A 7,335-nucleotide genomic window follows, 5' to 3' on the forward strand; every position below is an offset into this window, starting at 1 on the left:
TACTCTGTCGACGAATTTTCCCTAGAAAGAAATTCATGACAAAAATGAAGAAGGAAAATTACTATAAAACTAAATTAGAAGTCATAATTTAAAGTACAAAATCATGTTGTTCAGTTGCTATGGTAACATACCTGAATTTGCCAGGGAAGAAGATCTCATTCCTGGGTCTTTATGTAAAACAATACCGGGTACAGTAAAAATGGAGACAGCTAAAAATAGAAAAGTATAGATTAATACAATAGCGGGTACAGTAAAAATGGAGACAGCTTAAAATAGAAATATAGTCTATAAATAGCTAGGGCTGAAAAAATTCATCGAAATATCGATATTGTTCAATATAATTCTTCAATTCAATATTCAATTCACTACCTCAATTTTCAATTCAATACATATTTTATAATCAGGTTAGATTACCTCTTGAATTGACTGTCTTCGTCCTCATTTTGACACTCAAGAGAAAGAAAATTGAGACAGAGGAAGTTTTAGAGCTGTGAGGCTGTGGTTGTAGAATTGACACAGACAATGTGCTTTTTTAATCGACAGAAGCAAAAAAAGTGTTTTTTTTTTGTATCGCCACCTTTTATGTATCTTTTGGAATCTGAATACATGTTTTCTTTAACTTAATCATCTGTTTCTTTTAAAAAATGTATTGTATTGAAAAAATTGAATTGTGACACAAGTATTGCAATATGTATCGTATCGTGGAGGGGGTGTATCGTTTCAGCCCTATAAATAGCTGTGTGTAACAGTCGTAGTTGGAAATCAATGGATGACTAAAATTTTAAGATGCACTGTTCAAGTGATGTTTTTTTTTTTTTTTTTATAAATAATCTTTGATTTAAAGTTCTTAATAATAAAATAAACCCCTGAAATTTATCCATCATTTATGTTTTTTTTTTCTTGAAAATTGTTATACAAATTAATTTCCTTTTAATGGAAACAAGAGGCCCAAGGGCCTTGAATCGCTCTTCTGATATATTGTACAACCTATCACTTTTATTTGAAGCCTCTAACCCTAAGTATCCTATAAAAGACCCAAGTGGCATCACCTGACAAAGTTTGATGATTCTTAGCCAATTAGAACTACTTTTTGGTCTACATTCTTGGAAATCACAAAATGCATCAAGTGACAAAGTTTGATTATCCTTAGCCAATAAATACCTAAGATACTTAAATATAGCCATAAAATTTGGAAAGTAGGTCATCTTGACCTACATTTAAGTTGATATTTTCAGAGTCCCAAGATGCATCTGCTGACTAAGTTTGATAATTCTAAGCCAATAAATTGAGATTTTCAAAAGTAGGTCACTTTACTCTTTGTTTCTCAGAAATACCCAAGATGCATCACCTGATAAAGTGTGATGATTCTTAACCAATAAGTACCAGAGATATTTAAATATAGCCATAAAATGTCGAAAGAACGTCAACGTGACCTACATTTTGGTTGACATTTTTTAAGAGTCCCAAGATGCATCTGCTGACCAAGTTTGATAATTCTAAGCCAATAAATACCTGAGATATTCAAAAGTAGGTCACCATGACCTACTTTTAGGTACATCGAAAATCCAAGATGCATCAACTGACAAAAGTATGATGATTGTGAAGGCCACTTTAGAGATACAAAAATATAGCCATAAAATGTCAAAAAGTAGGTCAATGTGACCTAATTTTTCGTCGACATTCTCCGAAAACCCAAGATGCACCAACTGACAATGTTTGATGATTCTAAGCCAATAAGTACCGGAGATACTTAAATATAGCCATAAAATGTCGAAAGTAGGTCATCGTGACCTACATTTTTGTTGACATTTTTTAGAGTCCCAAGATGCATCTGCTGACCAAGTTTGATGATTCTAAGCCAATAAATACCTGAGATATTCAAAAGTAGGTCACAATGACCTACTTTTTGGTCGAATTCTCCAAAAACCAAAGATGCATCAACTGACAAAGTATTATGATTCTAAACCAAAAAGTACTAGAGATACTTAAATATACCCATAAAATGTCAAAAGTAGGTCACCATAACCTACTTTTTGTCAAAATTCTGAAAGCCCAAGATGCATCAACTGACAAAGTTTGATGATTCTAAGCCAATAAGTACCGGAGATACATAAATATAGCCATTAAAAACTGTGGGTCAAACAAGATGCATCAACTCACAAAGTTTGATGATTCTAAGCCAATGAATACCTAAGATACTTAAATATAGCCATAAAATGGCACCAGGGTCACCGTATACATTTTAGGTCAACATTTTTCAGAGTCCCAAGATGCATCTGCGACCAAATTTGATGATCATATGAAGGTAATCAAAATATGCCTTTTAAACAATTTGAAAACAAATGCCTGCAAAATTCTAAAAGTAGGTCACAGTGACCTAATTTTTCAAATATGTTTTAAGGTCCCATGATGCAGCAACTTACAAGATTTGATGATTCTAACCCTTTCAGTGCCTGAAATAATGGGATTAAATGTTTTGATAAGGATAAGTCATAAAGTTCAAAAAGTAGGTCAGAGTGACCTACTTTTAAGTTGACGTTGACCCAAGATGCATCAATACTAAGTTTGATGATCATAGGCCAAAATCCAAAATATGCCTTTAAATCAATTTGAAAACAAATGACCGCAAAATTTAAAAAGTAGGTCACCGTGACCTACTTTTGAGTTAACATGATGTGAAGTCCTAAGATGCATCAATTTACAAGATTTGATGATCCTAGTCCTTATAGTAAGCAAAATATGAACATTTTTATTAACTGTAAATTTAGGTCAACTTTAAAGTGACCTTGAGACCACGCCCTTTGCCCCAGGGTCATGCCTTGAACAATTTTTAATCTTCAACATGATCCTTGTATGTAAGTTTGGTGAAAATCTGCCAGGTGGTTCTGGAGAAGAAAATTTTTTAGCAACCAGTTCTTTTTGTTTTGTTTTCCTGATAATCTACCCTTGTTTTAGGGTCCCAACCCTTATTTTAGTACAAATGGTAGCCCTTGGGCAAAGAATACCCTGTGACAAATTTGACACTGATTGGCCAAGGGGATCTTGAGTTATGGCCCATATTCTAAAAAGTTAACGCACACCGCACGACACACACCGCACAAATGGCCATAGCATTAGCTCTCTGAGCCTTTGGCTCAGAAGAGCTAAAAATGTCTCTAAATTCCCAATTAATTCCAAGGGCCCAGGCCCCCTCCCATCATATAGTAGAAAATCCCTGTATTTATCACAAAATGATACAATTTACCTTACAGATTTTTCATGTTCCTATATCATTGTCCTTTGGAAAATAGGGTTTCAATATTACTTCCTCGAATTAACACTCAAAATTGACTGTGAAATACATTTTTTTTTTCAAGGTAATTTTTGTGTTGTTTTAGGAATAAATGCCAAGGATACTTGCAGTCACATTATCACACTATTGTACAAAATACTTTGCTGGAGTTCTGGCCTTTTTTAAACAAAAAGTGTTGATAAGTAGGAGAAAACTTGTCCATTAGTCACAAGCTATTAACAGCCCTTTGGAGGTAATCAAGAAAGAAATCTGACCAATTTTCATGTGAAGGCCACTTTAGTGGTCTACAGGTAACCTTGTAACCAGTTTTAACCAGTCTCTGGACATTTAAGGATAGAGAGATCAGTGACCACAGAGGGAGCTAAAATCAGCAATGTATGGAAAACTACCCTATGACTACTGAAGGATGTGCTTCAATAACAGCTTATGGTGAGGGTTAAATTTTCTTAAATGCACATCAAACTCCAAAAGTCTAAAGTGTTGGTACCCAAAGAAAGATCTTGTTACAATAAATACGCCTGTGAAATATGAAAGCCCTGGTTTGAACTGCTCAAAAGGAATGGCCAAGGTTGAAGTTTTTAAAAATTGGGTCAAACTCTAAACTCAAGGTCAGAAGGTGAAAAAAATTTATACCCTGGCACTGAAAAGTCTTATCACAATGAACACACATGTGAAGTTTGAAAGACCAAGCTCCAACTGTTCAAAAGTTAAAGCCAAGATTAGAGTGGTATTTTTTGTAAAAGTAGGTCAAACTCCAAGGTCAAGATCAAATTTTGTGATACCCAAAGAAAGGTCTTGTCACAAGGAATATACACGTGAAATATGAAAGCCATAACCCCACCCACTCAAAAGTTATTGGCAAGGTTATAGTTTTTGTGCACACAGACAGATAGTCAGATGGACCAACAGGGCAGAAACTAAAAACTTCATTAAAGGGGGAATAAAAAGAGAAAATCTCTACCAAAAATATCCACTAAAATGTTTTAATTATTTTTTTTTTGTATGTGCATGCTTCCAGTCCAATGAAGTTTTCTGCCTGTTAATATCTGTATATTCGAGATTAGTGTACATACTGTCGGGCAGTTGGTGAACACTTGGTCCGAAACTGTTGTCAATGTGTAAATATCTGTATATTAGATATACGTACTGTCGGGCAGTCGGTGAACACTTGGTCCGAAACTGTTGTCAATGTGTAAATATCTGTATATTAGAGATTAGTGTACATACTGTCAGGCAGTCGGTGAACACTTGGTCTGAAACTGTTGTCAATGTGTAAATATCTGTATATTAGATATACGTACTGTCGGGCAGTCGGTGAACACTTGGTCCGAAACTGTTGAAGAAGGCGTGTCTCATTCCTTCAGCAGCAGAGGATCTCTTCTTAGCTTCATACTGAAAAAAAAACCCACCAGGGATACATTGTAAGCTGTAATGGGGATGTACAGAAAAAATACTCTTCTTAGCCTCCTCATTAATGAAAATCAGGAATACATTATCTGTCTTAGAGCTTACGTACAGAAAATAAATCCACCTCTACACAGACAGATTAACATTAAATAGAGAATATCAAACTGATTTTTTTTAAATATCTGCTTTATCCATCCAGTTGAAAATGTGTATATTTGCAACAAATAAAATCAAAATGATAATGTAATATACAGAGAAAGTTTAATATTACAAATTAGTTAAAGAAACTACACCAATCTGTGATTTTAGTATTAACATGAAATTGTAATTGTATTCTTCACAAAAGATACCATTATAAACTTAAAGGTGAGATTTAAGTATCAATGATGTATTTTTTCTGAATAAATTGATATTTGTTTTCAGTTCTTCAATTCAACTACTTATGTAGTCAACAAAAAATAAAGATGCAGTGCATTTTTTGTTTATACACCTATATAAAGCAATTTTTTTTTTCTACAGTTATTTCCCCTTACCAGAAGCAGCTTTGATAGAAGATCTAATCCCTCACTATCTAACCTGTGTAAAAAAGAAAATTAATGTTAATAAGACACATCATCAACAAGAGGCCCATGGGCCACATCGCTCACCTGAGAAGCTTTGACCATTCTGTTCTTTACCAGATTTCCCCCTTGTTATACATAATGCATCCCCACCCTACCCCACTGATCATAATTTAGACATTTTGAAATCTACACTACCCCATGATCCTTCCATGGGCACATATGTTTCAGCTTTTTTGGCCCAGTGGTTCCTGAGAAGATTTTCAAAGATTTTTTTCTATATATTTCTATGTAAAACTTTGATTCCCTATAATGGACCCGCCCTTCCCCCAGGGGTCATGATTCCTACAATTTAGAATTAACACTACCCCAGAATGCTTCCACATAAGTTTCAGCTTTTCTGGCCCAGTGGTTCTTGAGAAGATGATTTTCAAAGATTTTTCCTGTATATTTCTATGTAAAACTTTGATACCCCATTGTGGCCCCGCCCTTCCCCCGGGGGTCATGATTTGAACAATTTAAAATCTACACTATACCAGGATGCTTCCACATAAGTTTCAGCTTTTCTGGCCAAGTGGTTCTTGAGAAGAAGATTTTCAAAGATTTTTCCTGTATATTTCTATATAAACTTTGATTCCCCATTGTGGCCCCGCCCTTCCCCCGGGGATCATTATTTGAACAATTTAGAATCTACATTATACCAGGATGCTTCCACATAAGTTTCAGCTTTTCTGGCCCAGTGGTTCCTGAGAAGAAGATTTTCAAAGATTTTTCCTGTATATTTCTATGTAAAATTTTGATACCCCATTGTGGCCCCGCCCTTCCCCCAGGGGTCATGATTTGAACAATTTAAAATCTACACTACCCCGGGATGCTTCCACCTAAGTTTCAGCTTTACTGGCCCAGTGGTTCTTGAGAAGAAGATTTTTTAATGACCCAACCCTATTTTTGTCTTTTCTTGATTATCTCCCCTTGCGAGGGGATATGTCCCTTCATTTTAACAAATTCCCCTTCATCCAAGAATGCTTTGTACCAAGTTTGGTCAAAATTGGCCCAGTGGTCCTTGAGAAGAAGTCGAAAATGTGAAAAGTTTACAGACGGACAGACAGACGGACAGACAGACGGACGGACGACGGACAAAATGTGATCAGAAAAGCTCACTTGAGCCTTTGGCTCAGGTGAGCTAACAAGAGGCCCAAGGGCCACAGCGCTCACCTGAGCACATCGGGCTTGAATTTACCCCCCCCCCCCCCTCCAGGCGTTCATCATTTGAACAAACTTACACTACCTGAGGAAGATTCCATAAAAATATCACTAATCATAGCTTTGAAGTACTGGAAAAGAAGATCTTAAAAGATTTTCCTATATATCCCTATGTAAAACTTGGGTCGGCCATTTTGGCCCCATCTTGCCCCGGGGGTCATGATTTGAACAAACTTGAATCTACACTACCTGAGGATGATTCCACATGAATTTCATCTTTCCTAGCCCAGTGGTTCTGGAGAAGAAGATTTTTAAAGATTTTTTCCTATATATTCCTATGTAAAACTAGGGTCGGCCCTTTTGGCCCCACCCTTGCCCCGGGGGTCATGATTTGAACAAAGTTGAATCTACACTACCTGAGGATGCTTCCACATGAGATTCATCTTTTCTGGCGCAGTGGTTCTGGAGAAGAAGATTTTTAAAGATTTTTCCTATATATTCCTATGTAAAACTTGGGTCGGCCATTTTGGCCCCACCCTTGCCCCGGGGGTCATGATTTGAACAAACTTGAATCTACACTACCTGAGGATGATTCCACATGAGTTTCATCTTTCCTGGCCCAGTGGTTCTGGAGAAGAAGATGTTTAAAGATTTTTCTTATATATTCCTATGTAAAACTTTGGTCGGCCATTTTGGCCCCATCCTTGCCCCGGGAGTCATGATTTGAACAAACTTGAATCTACACTATCTGAGGATGCTACCACATGAGTTTCACCTTTCCTGGCCCAGTGGTTCTGGAGAAGAAGATTTTTAAAGATTTTTCATACGTAAAACTAGGGTCGGCCATTTTGGCCCCACCCTTGCCCCGGGGGT

General features: G+C 36.3%; 1 long non-coding RNA gene across 2 annotated transcripts; it reads right to left on the bottom strand.

Annotated features, from left to right (window-relative positions):
• Positions 1–2: 2 nt before the first annotated feature.
• LOC134241124 (uncharacterized) lies at positions 3–5,292 on the bottom strand. Of its 2 annotated transcripts, XR_009986597.1 has the most exons (4): positions 5,233–5,292; positions 4,594–4,684; positions 132–209; positions 3–21 (listed from the first exon to the last, which is right to left on the bottom strand). It is a non-coding gene; the product is annotated as an uncharacterized LOC134241124 (long non-coding RNA). The 2 variants fall into 2 exon arrangements; XR_009986598.1 differs by lacking the exon at positions 3–21 and having other exon boundaries at positions 131–209.
• Between the last annotated feature and the right edge of the window lie 2,043 nt (positions 5,293–7,335).

Source organism: Saccostrea cucullata, unplaced genomic scaffold (assembly GCF_032062105.1).
Source record: "Saccostrea cucullata isolate Sc308-1 unplaced genomic scaffold, CSIRO_AGI_Scuc_v1 ctg14543, whole genome shotgun sequence".
Lineage (NCBI taxonomy): Eukaryota > Metazoa > Mollusca > Bivalvia > Ostreida > Ostreidae > Saccostrea > Saccostrea cuccullata.